General features: G+C 42.4%; 1 protein-coding gene across 4 annotated transcripts in view; it reads left to right on the top strand.

Moving 5' to 3' along the window:
• ttc28 (tetratricopeptide repeat domain 28) overlaps positions 1–12,831 on the top strand; it is a 160,996-nt gene that overhangs the window by 61,448 nt on the left and 86,717 nt on the right. The window lies entirely within an intron of this gene.

The raw sequence follows: 12,831 nt of genomic DNA, 5'->3' as shown, positions 1-12,831 counted from the left end.
AGAGAGTTAATTGGAATGCCCTGTATATTTTGTTCATTTTACTAACAACCACTGTGCTGAAAACTGATAATCCTTTAATGAGGTTAGTCTGGCTGCATAAAAGAGCTGTCTATAAATCAGTTACAATAGAAAAAAAGATAGTGTATGAACCCTCAACTCTTATACACATTCTAGGACCACTGTAAAGACTGAGTCTGAGGAACACAAGTGTTTGAGGGGGGGAAAAAAGAGTTTTGGTATGAACAACATGATCTTTTCTAAGTAGCCGCTTCTGTATGAATTATCAGAACCTGTGAGTGTGATTAGGCTGTATTTGAAACAGAGAGAGGTTTTTAATTAGTTTTGTATGGAATCATTAGGAGCGTGTTCTCTGCTCGCCCTGATTCACTGAGTGGGAACCGTATGCTTGGTTTCTTCCCTTGAGTAAACGCTGGTCTCAGTGCGGCTCTGTCTGTCTCTCCTGCACTCCTGCACTGCTCCTCATTTTTCTCTGCACGATTTGGCGCTAATTAAGACAGTTTACCGCCGAGAAAGAAGGAGGGGGCATTAACTCGACTCGCTATTAGATGCAAGAGGTGTAAAGTAGGGGAACAAAAACAAACATATTAAAAACACAAATATTTATTGCAGTTTCTTTTCTTTTTTTCTTTTCTTTTTTTTCCTTTTCTGCCTGTCCCGTTTGGGTCTTTAGCCATCAGAATTGTTGTCTGAAGGCCAAGAAAGATTACCAAGTGGATCATCATGGCCTTGCCGTATTGGTCCATTTGATTGACCTTTATTATAATTATGTATTTATTTGATTTGATTTTTAGTTGTTACAGATGGGACAGACATTACTGGGGGATAGGACAGGGAGAAAGAAAGAGAGGGAGAGAAAGAAAAATAGAGGGGAGAAGAGATGGTGAGAAAGGGGAAAAGAAAAAAAAAAGAAAAACAAACAAAACACCTGGATCACCTGTATGGAGATAAAAATAATAATAAAAAAAACAGAAGAGAAAACAAACAAAGAAAAGCAACATAACAAATACAACACCATCACAATAAACTAGCTAACAGTAGATACTAAATATTACATGTTATTATGCAGCATGCAAGATCGACAGCGTACAATGTGCTTTGAGGTAGCAGCCACGAAAGGTGTAGTTTGTGTCTGTGAACACCCGTGTGTACACCTGTGTGCACACCAGTGTGGATCATCATGCTTGCATTCAAAAGGTTTCTCCATGTAACGATCTGCTCTGCCGGCAGCCAGCTATGCCAGAGAGGACCGAGCCTCAGGTGCCAAGCCCGGCCAATTGGCCACCAGGAGTGAGTCGGTACATACATGAGCGCCCAGCCCCAGACACCAAGAACCACCAACACACCAACGTCTGAGGGCATCAGCACAGGGAGTGTGGTGAGGGGAGATAGGCCTCCATACCTCGGAGACCCTGAGATGTTCCCAGAGAGGTGGAGTCTAAGACCCAACCTGACATATAGACACAGGCGAACAGGTGCACGCAGACACAAATGTGCATTCCCACCCCCATATACACAAACAAATACTCGGCACTCACCGGACGTGGAGACAGACACAAATATACAGTTTCTATTGCTGACAGACAGAATAAAATTGTCACGGTACTGGGTCGGTGACCCAGTGTTTTTGGTTTTTGTACTTTTACTTTTGATACTTTTATGTATTATGACTGTTTGTGTTTTGGTTTCCCAGTGTTTAGTCTGTGCTCCCTCTGTTTGATGTCATCCCTGCCTGTGTATCCCCTCTAGTGTAGTCAGGTCTCTGTGTTAAGCCCGCGTCTCTGAGTCTGTGTCCTTGTGTGTGTGTGTGTGTCTTTCCTGTTTTACTTTGAAGGTCCGTGTCTGATCTCAGTGTGTTCAGTTTACGTTCCCCCTGTCCCGTAATGTCTGATTTCTCCCAGCTGTGCCCTCCTTCTGTGTCTCATTCCCTCGTTATCCTTCTGTGTATTTAAGCCTTGTGTCTGCCTGTCTTCCTCGTCGTGTTTTCTGCTTTACTCTGTCTAACCTGGTATTCATTCTTTAGTTTTCCCCAGTTTAGGTTTGTTAACTCCCCGCTCTGCTCTTCCTGTTTTTGCCACTTTGTCACTTCTGTAAATAAACACTCACTCGCACCCCAGCCAGTACCTGCATTTTGGATCCTTTTCTCAATACACCACACAAATGCTGCCCCAGCCGTGACAAAAATGTATGATAAGTATTGGTTAAATACACAGTGCTTTATATAAAGGTGTTTAAAAAGCTATACAGTGATGTGCAAAGGACAGCTTTGAACCACATTTAGCAACAAAAACTTGACGGTTGGTTGCATTGTTGTGGAGAAATTTTGTCTATGGGACATCTCTTTAGTTCATTGAGGTTTGTAGGTAAGCGCAAACATCTGGGTGGGTATTCTAATATCACCTCGGCTTGCTGCCTGTATGTTGGGATTCTTCCCAGTGGATGAGAGGGTTTGTTCCCTGCGCCCTTAGGGTCGGGGAATGGGTCCTGACCAGAGATGGGCAGTAATGCGTTGCTGTAATCTGATTACTTTTTTCAAGTAACGAGTAAAGTAAGGGATTACGATTGCAAAAACGGTAATTAGATTACCGTTACTTTCCCGTAGGAACGCTGCGTTACTGCGTTACTAAAACCGTGATTTTTTTCCGAGAATGTCTCATGACAGTGACGTAAGCGAGTGTGACGTTCGTGACAACAGCTGTGTGCAGATCAACAACGGATCATATATCGAGTGCGGGAGAGAGTATGAGTGTGCAGCGTTTAAAGCGTGGAAGTACTGACCTTCCTTTGAGTTTGATTCCATAAAAAGTGACAAAAACATTAGCGTCTGTTGTGCGTGGGAAGAAAACTTCTTTTTACACTGAAAAAAACCCTAAACAAGCACCGAGTGCGCAACGACGTAATGGGAAATTCACAGAGAAACTCGAGGATTCTTCAACTGACCGCTGCAGCACACCCGCACCAGGGCAAACCTCCGCCTACTCCACTCCTGCTTTACAGGTGAAAATAGAGCAACAGAACCACTAGTCTTTGATTTTATTTATTTTCTGCTGTGTTTTACTTGCATCTATTTGAAAGAGTGAGTGTAAACACAAAAAATATTGTATTTTATGTGCTGGAATGTGCAGAAAATAGGTTTAAATGTTAAACTAATTTCTTCAAGTCAGAGAATGGTGCATATAATTTAATTTTTGTTAAAATATTAAAACTGATAAAACAAGTTTAAAAAAAAAGACTTTTCCATGTGATTACATTTTGTATGATGGATTATGCAGAAAAAGTAGAATTGGACTGACAGATCTATCGCTTTATCACCTATTCAGGTTGTAAATCATGTTTTTAAAAAGTAACTAAGTAACTAATTACTTTTGAAAATAAGTAATCAGTAAAGTAACGGGATTACTTTTTTGGGGGAAGTAATCAGTAATTAGTTACTGATTACTTTTTTCAAGTAACTAGACCAACACTGGTCCTGACTGTCATCTGCACTTATGCGCCGAGTGGCAGTTCAGAGTACCCAGCCTTCTTAGAGTCCCTGGGCGGGGTGCTGGAAGATGCTTCACCTGGAGACTCTGTTGTCCTACTGGGAGACTTCAATGCTCACGTGGGTTACGACAGCGAGACCTGGAGGGGCGTGATTGGGAGGAACGGCCTCCCTGATTTGAACCCAAGCGGTGTTTTGTTATTGGACTTCTGTGCAAATCAAAGTTTGGCCATAATGAACACCTTGTTTGAACATAAGAGTGTCCATAAGTGCACGTGGCACCAGGATGCTCTAGGCCGCAGGTCGATGATCGATTTTGTAATCGTATCACCAGACCTGCGACCATATGTTCTGGACACTTGGCAGGGGAGGATGCTGGACAGATCCGGTGCACCTAAATGCATAGTGAGTGGTGTGCTGGGAACGCCTAGCAGAGGCCCCAGTCCGTGAGCTCTTCAACGCACACCTCCGGCAGAGCTTCAACAGCATTCCGAGGGAGACTGGGGACATTGAGTCCGAATGGACCATGTTCAGCATCTCCATTGCCGAAGCTGCTGCACTGAGCTGCAGCCGCAAGGTGGTTGGTGCCTGTCGTGGTGTAATCCCCGAACCAAATGGTGGACACCAGAGGTGAAGGGAGCCACCAGGATGAAGAAGGAGTCCTTTCAGGCTTGGTTAGCCTGTGGGACTTCAGAGGCAGCTGACAGGTACCGACAGGCCAAGCGGAATGCGCCTCGGGCAGTGGCTGAAGCAAAAACTCGGGTGTGGGAGGATTTCGTAGAGGCCATGGAAAAAGACTTTCGGACTGCCTCGAAGAGATTCTGGCAAACCGTCAGGCGTCTCAGGAGGGGAAAGCGGTGCTCTACCTGCACTGTGTATAGTGCTGGCGGAGTGCTTCTGACTTCGACTGAGAAAATTGTCGGGCGGTGGAAGGAATACTTCGAGGACCTCCTTAATCCCACTGACACGTCTTCCAAGGAGGAAGCAGAGTCTGGGGATGAGGGGGATGAGCCGCCAATTTCTGGGGGCGAGGTCACTAAACAACTCCAGACGGATTGGTGCAGCGGCTGCAGTGATGCAGACGCCGGTCCGTCGTCGTGAAGAGAGAGCTGAGTGTAAAAGCAAAGCTCTCAGTTTACCGCTTGATCTACATCCCTACCCTCACCTATGGCCACGAACTGTGGGTAGTGACCGAAAGAACGAGATCGCGGATACAAGCGGTGGAAATGAGCTTCCTCCGAAGGGTGGCTGGCCTCTCCCTTAGAGATAGGGTGAGAAGTTCAGCCATCCGGGAGGGGCTCAGAGTAGAGCCACTGCTCCTCCACATCGAAAGGAGCCAGCTGAGGTGTTCTGGGCGTGTCCCAGGACACGCTGGGGAGATGCTGGCCTCGGAAGGCCTTGGTGTTCCCCCAGATAAGCTAGAGGAGGTGGCTGGGGAGAAGGAGGTCTGGGCTTCTCTGCTTAGGCTGCTGCCCCCGCGACCCGGCCCCGGATAAAGCGGAAGAAGGTGGATGGATGGAGAACAATAGAAAAAAAGTGGGGCTTATCTTCTGGAGTTATTATTGTTATTAGGGCTGCCACAAACAAACCAAGCAGATATTTAAAATTTACACAGCTACATTCTCGCCTGAAAATATGTTAAACGTTTATTTTGTGACCCAGAAAGAATAATAACAGTAATATTAAAACTAACTAGCTGCAGCCATTGTTGGAAACTGAGCAGGGCCGCGCTATGAATTCTGGGATAGGTTGGGCCATGAAGTATACACCCGACCCATCCTTCAAATCTGGGGAAATGAAGGGCGCATTTGTCGCCCGCATTTGTCGGAGTCTTTGAATTTGGACAGTCTTCGTCGTGTCGCTGTAACATAATCGGCCTACAAATGCGGGCACAGGAGGATGCGGGTCCTGAATTTGGACACAGCTACGATATCTGACATAGCTTCTTCTTCTTCGAGGTTTAACGGCAGCTGGCATTCTTCTACATGCAGTGCTGCCATCTTCCGTTTCAATCCGTTATTACACCCTTAAATCCTACTACTTATTCCTGTGTCTTTTGGGATCTTACAAAGCTTTAAATGACGCATCGAGTATTAAATTAGTCGTCGACAATTTTAATAGTCGACGTAATTGTGACTAGTCGACTAATCGTAGCAGCCCTATTTGTTATTGTTCTTAGTGCTATGTGCTAAGCACTGAAGTATATTCATTAGATGAGCACAAGTTTGTATTTTTCTTTAATGTATATGTATATCTTTTACAGTGTTCTAGACGCTTCTTCTCTGTGACACATACACTACTTAACATAGTTTAAATTCATAATTAAAAGGCAGCATCACCCAGTTTACAGTACAATTTACTAGATGCTTTACAGTATCTGAACATCTTGGTTTGACACTGCATGTGATAAAATCAAGTTACTGTATGTATTCATGTGTGTACTGTGTAAAATACCTTTCTGTGAACCTTCAACATCTCACGCCACCATTTCCAGCATAATTTACATGACTTCACACATGAAACAAGCAGCAGCAGAGACTCTTTTTTTTTTTTTTTTATCAGCAACCACCTCAACTACCTGCTTCTTTAAAACACACATACATTTTTGGTGTGATTTACATATGGTTCTTTTGTCTGTTTTAGTTTTTGTTGTCCTAAATCCTTAAATAAGAAATCAGAATGCAGAATTAGTTGAATGCTACTGTTTTATGGGTCGTCAATACTATATCTGTGAACGTGTGGGCTTTTTATGTCTAGAAATGGGTTTGAATAATTATTTTAGTTCATTAGCTCTATTACCTCCTATTCATTGAGGATCTTGCGAGCACCCTCTGTTTAGGCTCTGATTTAAATTGCAGCAAATTTCAGTGCAATGGGATTAATAGGAACAGGGATGGTTCTCTGTAGATTGGCTCTGGAATACCTGCTTTCTTTAGGGCTGAAGGTCACCAAGGCAATCAACTGGTCACCCGCCTTGCTGCACGAGCTCATTCGCAAACACAAATGCAGCAGCAGCCTGCTGAGTGACAGCCTAATTACCCGGTGTAAGAGAACCAAACCCCTCTGCTGCGCTGCAGTTAACCAGATCAGAAGGTTACTTGTCTTTCTCCCCTCCCCACTTGCCCATTTATGCATATTTTTTGCAGCGACTTGAGTGTATATATGTGTTTGTCTGTGTGTGTCTGCATGTGGTGCTGAGAGAGGCTGTTCTAAAGATGGTGGCTGATAGTGATATTCACATACATGAATGGGTCAAGGGAATGACTCAGGGTCTGGCTCTACAGATAAAGAAGGAGAAGGGAAAAAAAAGGGATTGGTTCTGGTCACCAAGGGACTAAAGCTGGTGTGTTCAGGTCAACTTAAATTACTTGTGTGTGACAGAGAAAATGCTTTCTTTAATTCAGAGAGCTCAGTTCAGAGTGACTCATTCTGTACAGCAAGGTTAAATGTTTGAGTTGACATCCATCTCAGGTTATCCTCACAGAGTTTTGCCGTGATGACATACGGTGGTGTTGAAGATGGAGCTGGTGTTACTAGAAGCTAGTGTGGAGTGAAAATTTAAAGTGGGGATCAGGTGTTTGAACAGCTGCGGTGAAGAGGTCCTGAGCTCTTCAGAAGGAGATAAAAACAGAAAGAATGCGTCAGCTGCTCCTTTATATTGACCTCCAGACATCACATTTCAAAGGCAGATTGAAAAAAGGCCTCTTCTGTTAATTCCTTATGTGTTGATTTAGATTTAAGCAACCACATGTTATCAGCAGCCCACTTAACTGAATGTATTTTGATCCCACAGTCTTGACTAAAATAGAAAAAGATCCCCCATATGTTTGTTTTCCAAAATATGTAATAAAAACTACATGATCTGATAATACTTTTTTATGTCCAGGAGTTCTCATAGTTGCTACTTCTGATAATATTAAACATTATATGTATAGCACTTACAAAACGAATGTTATGAAAGATTTACTATAACATAATACACACAATAAAACAATAAAAAAACATGTTTGTAGGGGGGAAAAAGCCCCAAATTAACAGCTTCAACCTAGAAGGAGAAATTATAAATGATAATGGATGCTCAATGCCAGCTGCCATTAAACCCAGAAGAAGTAGAAGCAGTGTCCCAGAATTCATAGTGTGGCCCATCGCGGACCTGCTCAGTTTCCAACAATGGCGGCAGCTAGTAAGTTTTAATATTACTGTTATTATTCTTTCTGGGTCACAAAATAAACGTTTAACATATTTTCAGGTGAGAATGTAGCTGTGTAAACTTCAAATATCTGCTTGGTTTATCAAGACACCACATACAGTGGCTTGCAAAAGTATTCGGGCCCCCTTGAACTTTTCCACATTTTGTCACATTACAGCCACAAACATGAATCAATGTTACTGGAATTCCACGTGAAAGACAAATACAAAGTGGTGTACACGTGAGAAGTGGAACGAAAATCATACATCATTCCAAACATTTTTTACATTTCTTTGCAAAATAGCTCCACCTCAGTCAGATTAGATGGACAGCATTTGTGAACAGCAATTGTCAGATCTTGCCACAGATTCTCGATTGGATTTAGACACCAAACAGGTCAGGGATAAAGCTATTGAGAAATTTAAAGCAGGCTTAGGCTACAAAAAGATTTCCCAAGCCTTGAACATCCCACGGAGCACTGTTCAAGCTATCATTCAGAAATGGAAGGAGTATGGCACAACTGTAAACCAACCAAGACAAGGCCGTCCACCTAAACTCACAGGCCGAACAAGGAGAGCGCTGATCCAAAATGCAGCCAATGCGGCCCATGTTGACTCTGGACGAGCTGCAGAGATCTACAGCTCAGGTGGGGGAATCTGTCCATAGAACAACTATTAGTTGTGCACTGCACAAAGTTGGCAGAACAGAAAACCATAAGAAGTCCCGTTTGCAGTTTGCCACAAGCCATGTGGGGGACACAGCAAACATGTGGAAGAAGGTGCTCTGGTCAGATGAGACCAAAATGGAACTTTGTGGATAAAATGCAAAACGCTATGTGTGGCGGAAAACTAACACTGCACATCACTCTGAACACCATCTCCACTGTCAAATATGGTGGTGGCAGCATCATGCTCTGGGGGTGCTTCTCTTCAGCAGGGACAGGGAAGCTGCTCAGAGTTGATGGGAAGATGGATGGAGCCAAATACAGAGCAGTCTTGGAAGAAAATCTCTTGGAGTCTGCAAAGGACTTGAGACTGGGGCGGAGGTTCACCTTCCAGCGGGACAACGACCCTAAACATAAAGCCAGGGCAACACTGGAATGGTTTAAAACAAAACATATCCATGTGTTAGAATGGCCCAGTCAAAGTCCAGATCTAAATCCAATCGAGAATCTGTGGCAAGATCTGAAAACTGCTGTTCACAAACGCTTTCCATCTAATCTGACTGAGCTGGAGCTGTTTTGCAAAGAAGAATGGGCAAGGATTTCAGTCTCTACATGTGCAAAGCTGGTAGAGACAAACCCTAAAAGACTGGCAGCTGTAATTGTAGCAAAAGGTGGTTCTACAAAGTATTGACTCAGGGGGCTGAATAATTACACACACCCCACTTTTCAGTTATTTATTTGTAAAAAATGTTTGGAATCATGTATGATTTTCGTTCCACTTCTCACGTGTACACCACTTTGTATTTGTCTTTCACGTGGAATTCCAATAAAATTGATTCATGTTTGTGGCTGTAATGTGACAAAATGTGGGAAAGTTCAAGGGGGCCGAATACTTTTGCAAGCCACTGTATTTTCAAAAGTGCTCCCACATTTTCGGAGACGTCTGTTACCCACCAGCTCGATAGCTAGCTCAAGGCTCACTAGAGTCGGTGAGAACACCGGACTCCCGGAAAATCATTTTCAAACCCACCCCCGTCTTTTGCTACTCAGGTTAAACATGATATATAAGTCACTTAGATAACTTAAAAATGTTATTGTTTGGCTTTTTTCAGTATTTTATTCGTTCCTGAGTAAATCGGTTTGGCTGAGATTAAAGTTATAGTTTTTACACAGCTGAATACACGTCAAGCAGACAGCTGATTATCAGAAGTGTGAGATGCTCGAGAATATACTCCGGTGTCCTGTTATATTTTAGATAGCAAGGAGCAGACGGCTGAGTTTATTAAACTCCACCGAAACAATCTGCAAATTTCATTCAAGTTTAATAAACTATCATCTTGTCTTTATTTTTAGTTAGCACATACCTTAAACACTCAAAGCTGTAAGCTAATGATAGTTATATAAGTCTCGGTCGTTGTGTCCTTGGGCAAGACACTTCACCTACCGCCTACTGGTGATGGCCAGAGGGGCCGATGGAGCGATATGGCAGCCTCGCTTCTGTCAGTCTGCCCCAGGGCAGCTGTGGCTACAACTGTAGCTTGCCTCCACCAGTGTGTGAATGTGAGAGTGAATGAATAGTGGAATTGTAAAGCGCTTTGGGTGCCTAGAAAAGTGCTTTATAAATGGAATCCATTATTATTATTATTATTATTATTATTATTATTATAAGTGTCACGGTCCTGGGTCGGGTCGACCCAGCATTTTGAGTTTCTTATGTTTTGGTTTATTTTTGCATTATGGATTGGTTATTCTCTGGTGATACTGTTTTGATTACAATTATATTCTGATTCTTTAGTTATCTGATGATGATGTTGATGACGATGATGATTATGTCTGGTTTAGGTTTTGTTATCTTGCCCTTATGTTTGGTTTAGGTTGCCTGTGCTTGGTCTTCTCTGCCCGTATGTCCCTCTGTTTGTCCATGACGTCATTATGCCTGTTTACGAGTCTGTCTCTGTCTGGCGTGTGCTTCCTGTCTTATTTTGTAGGTCTGTGTCCTTTGTCAGTGCGTTCAGCTTTGTGCTCTCCCTGTCTCGTCAGTGTAATCAACGTCAGCCGTGTCTCCCAGCTGTTTCCTCTTTGCTCCGTTCACCTCTTGTATTTAGTGTCTGTGTCTTCCCCTACTCGGTGTCGCATCGTTAACGTCTGTTCACCCTCACTTGCTGCGTGTTTAGGATTTCCAGTCCTCCTGCATCTCTGTTTAGAGTTTTGTTTGCTTTTGTGAGTTTTATTTTATCTTGATGTTCTGCTCCAGCAATAAAGCTGCATTTTCTGTCTAAACCTCGTGTCCTGAGAATCCTGCATTTTGGGTCCACCACTCCTGCCTGCCTGCCACACAGCCGACCATGACAATAAGAGCATTTGCATGCTGGTGCAATAAGCTGTAGGTTGTACGTCCAATGGATGCATGATCTGATTAGTCAACTAATCGCAAAAATAAAAAATCGGTGACTAGTCGACTATCAAAATGATTGTTTGTGGCAGCCCTAGTGCCAAATGACAAGATCAATCACCTCAAGGCACTTTATATTGTAAGGTAGACCCTACTATAATACATACAGAGAAAAACCCAACAGTCATATGACCCCTTATGAGCAAGCACCTTGGCGACAGTGGGAAGGAAAAACACTCTTTTAACAGGAAGAAACCTCTGGCAGAACCAGGCTTAGGAAGGGGCGACCATCTGCCGTGACTGGTTGGGGAGAAGGAAGACAGGATAAAAGACGAAGGCTGTATCCCAATTCAGGGTCTGCAGCCTCAAAGGCCGCATTTTAAGGCCGATTACATCACAGCGATTTCCCTGAATTTCAAGTATGTGGCGGTGTAGACTTCGTGGTCCAACATACCCCAGAATGCATAGCGCGGCGGTGGGTGTGGATAATTTTGCCGGAAAAAAAAAAAAAAGCGGAAGCGGAGCGGCCAAAGAGTAAACTTGTAAAAGTAAGTACTGAATATTATGTCACTTATTTATGTGCAAATGTTTAATAACGAAGAATATTAAAACATTACTGTTGGCCACATGTCGGGAAAGTTATGTGACATTAGCGATGTTTGTACTAACTTGGTTTTACAGCCTTTATTTTAAAATATACGCTGTTCAATAGTTGACCTTAATCTTACAGAGAATATGATGATTTCATGGATATTTAAAGTATGTACTGAGAGAAATTTAGTAATGCCAACATATTAAAAGAACAATATCTGTCTCTTATATATAATACATTTATATATGCAGTGTAAAAGGAACCTGTCTTTGAGTGAAGATTTAAGGTGACAGGAAATGTAAATAAACGCAGCTTGAATCTTTACTGAAGCTCAGTATTTGAAACAGAGTTCATTCACTGCTGTAATAACTAATAATGATTGAAATAATAACTTTAATATTGGCCATATTATATTTACATTACCAAAGTGAGATGACTTTAGTCTCATGAACAACATCAGCTAATTGTTATTTACTAGCTAATCTTAAAATGACTGTTCAGCACAGAAATGAGGCCCAATAATCATGATTTCACAGTCCCGTGGTCTCAGCCTCAGATACTTATCAAATCAAAGCTCATGTAGAAACAAACAAACAAATGAACAAAAGATTTTCTCCTTCATTTCTGTCAAGCAAAGCTGTATGAAACATTTCCAGCTGTTAGTATCATGGTTGCTTGGCAACCTGGGCAGCACAACGGAGGCTAGACTGTCCCATTTCATAAGCCTCGCACTTCCGGCCTTAGCGGTCTTTGAGTATGCGGCCCGTGTGGACCGTTAAGGCTGCGTACTTTAAGGCTGCAGAACCTGAATTGGGATACAGTCGAAGATAGCCACCTCCATATCAGTGTGTGGGACTGTAGCCTATAGGTTTATATTGATAAATGGTAATTATGAGGCAGTGTGTTTCAAGTCATTTTACAAAGAAATGCATAAGTAACATGAAAAGTACCGTAACAAATTATTTTCTCCTGGGAGTAACTGAGTAAAGTACTGCATTATTTTAAAGAAATGTGTCCTGTGTAATATGTTGTGTTGGTCTGTCTTCATGAAATCTATGCATTTATAGCTGTGGTATCATATGCCCTGATATGTCTTAAACGGTTAGGATTTTTGAAACTGACAATATTTTTGTTTTAACAGCATGTTTTAGTGGGAGCAGACATTTATAGTATAAACAAGTTGAAATATAGTTTCTTTAAGTCTGGATCAGATTTGTTGCTGGCTCATAGTTTCTATTGGGCCACTGTCATTTGGTTGACTTGGAACACCAGATAATAACTTACTGTTTTAGAGAATACAATCTGACCCTCATCAAGTTGATCAGGTCTTTTCTCCTGTAACTAACACACTCAGTATGAAAACTAACTCTTTATGGTCTAATAATGTTGCTTAGCTTTTCAGGATCCATTGTTACAATATCATTTTTGTTGTCTTCATGTGTGACTGATCATAGTGTTTTGATTCACTGGTGTGTGTGTATAATGAGTGAAATGA

This window comes from Rhamphochromis sp. 'chilingali' (assembly GCF_963969265.1).
Source record: "Rhamphochromis sp. 'chilingali' genome assembly, chromosome: 2".
In the NCBI taxonomy this organism is placed as follows: Eukaryota; Metazoa; Chordata; class Actinopteri; order Cichliformes; family Cichlidae; genus Rhamphochromis; species Rhamphochromis sp. 'chilingali'.
Note: the sequence above shows the minus strand (reverse complement) of the source record. Positions and strands in the feature narration are given on the sequence as shown.